Consider the following 1,871-nt stretch of genomic DNA (forward strand, 5'->3'; position numbering starts at 1 on the left):
ACTCCTCATGGAGATGGGTGGTGGGGCCCACGGAGAGAGGTGGTGGGGCTCACGGACATGGGAGGTAGACCTCATGGAGAGAGGTGGTGGGCCCCATGGAGAGAGGTGCTGGGCCCCACGGAGGGAGGTGGTGGGCCCCATGGACAGAGGTGCTGGGCCCCACGGAGGGAGGTGGTGGGCCCCATGGACAGAGGTGCTGGGCCCCACGGAGGGAGGTGGTGGGCCCCATGGACAGAGGTGCTGGGCCCCACGGAGGGAGGTGGTGGGCCCCATGGAGAGAGGTGGTGGGCCCCACGGACATGGGTGGAGGTTCCCTATGGAGAGGCTGGATGAGGACGGGAGGTGGAGGAGGGAGGGATGGATGTGGGGAAGAAGGGATGGGACCAGCACGGAGAAGGAGGGTGGGATGGGAGACCACGGCCGGAGGGATGGAGGAGAAGACCCGGAGAAGGAAGGAAGGAAGGATGGAGGAAGAACGGAGAAGGAGGGACCGGGGGGAGCATGGAGAAGATGGGATGAGCTGGGATCAAGGGGTGGAGGAAACCTGGAGATGGAGGGAAAGATGGAGGTCAGGGATGGAGGAAACCTGGAGAAAGAAGGATGGAGATGAAGGATGGAGGAAACCTGGAGAAGGAGGGCAGGTTGGAGGTCAGGGGTGGAGGAAACCTGGAAGAAACCTGGAGAAGGAAGGAAGGATGGACATCAGGGATGGAGGAAACCTGGAGAAGGAAGGATGGAGGTCAGGGACGGAGGAAACCTGGAGAAGGAAGGAAGGATGGAGATTGGGGATGAAGGGAACCTGGAGAAGGAAGGAAGGATGGAGGTCAGGGATGGAGGAAACCTGGAGAAGGAAGGAAGGATGGAGATTGGGGATGAAGGGAACCTGGAGAAGGAAGGAAGGATGGAGGTCAGGGATGGAGAAAACCTGGAGAAGGAAGGAAGGATGGAGGTCAGGGATGGATGAAACCCGGAGAAGGAGGATGGAGATCAAGGATGGAGGAAACCCAGAGAAGGGAGGAAGGATGGAGGTCAGGGATGGAGGAAACCCGGAGAAGGAAGAAGGAGATCAAGGGTGGAGGAAAGATGGAGGTCAGGGATGGAGGAAACCTGGAGAAGGAAGGACAGCTGGAAGTCAGGGATGGGTGGAAGGGTCAAAATTCAGGAAGGACGGAGATCCGGGACAAAGCAAACCAGAAGGAGGGAGGGACGGTAGAAGGAACGACCCTTCTCCTTCTCCTTCTCCTTCTCCTTCTCCTTCTCCTTCTCCTTCTCCTTCTCCTTCTCCTTCTCCTTCTCCTTCTCCTTCTCCTTCTCCTTCTCCTTCTCCTTCTCCTTCTCCTTCTCCTTCTCCTTCTCCTTCTCCTTCTCCTTCTCCTTCTCCTTCTCCTTCTCCTTCTCCTTCTCCTTCTCCTTCTCCTTCTCCTTCTCCTTCTCCTTCTCCTTCTCCTTCTTCTTCCAAACCACCACTACTTCTCCGCTGGGCAAAAAAAAAAAAACCCAAACCCCCAAACCCTACAAAACCAGTCCCAACTGGAGCGTCTTCTCCACCTCCGTGGTGGCGGTGGCGCCTCTCCGGTCCCCTCCCACGGGAAACTCGGGGGTTTTATAACGGCGTCGGGGCACTGCCCCGGTCCCACCCCGGAGGTTTAGAGTTGGAGGCGTCTTTTTCGCCCGAGATCGAAGACGCCAACTTGGGCGCCTCCTTCTTCGTTAATCCTTTCGGAGCGTTTCCTCGGGGGCACCGCCTCGGCCTTGCTTCACCGGTCGGGAGGCGGAGCCAAAGAGCCGATTGGTGGGTTGGTTTTCCTCTTCCATTGGTGGGGAGGAAGAAGACTGGGAGGAACTGGGAGAGGTGGAGGTTGGGGGGTGGG

General features: G+C 58.4%; 1 protein-coding gene across 1 annotated transcript in view; it reads right to left on the minus strand.

Moving 5' to 3' along the window:
* The window catches only part of LOC104282711 (kallikrein-14-like), a 10,275-nt gene that overhangs the window by 7,330 nt on the left and 1,074 nt on the right, over positions 1 to 1,871 (minus strand). The window lies entirely within an intron of this gene.

This window comes from Charadrius vociferus, unplaced genomic scaffold (assembly GCF_000708025.1).
Source record: "Charadrius vociferus isolate BGI_N301 unplaced genomic scaffold, ASM70802v2 scaffold580, whole genome shotgun sequence".
Classification (NCBI taxonomy): Eukaryota; Metazoa; Chordata; class Aves; order Charadriiformes; family Charadriidae; genus Charadrius; species Charadrius vociferus.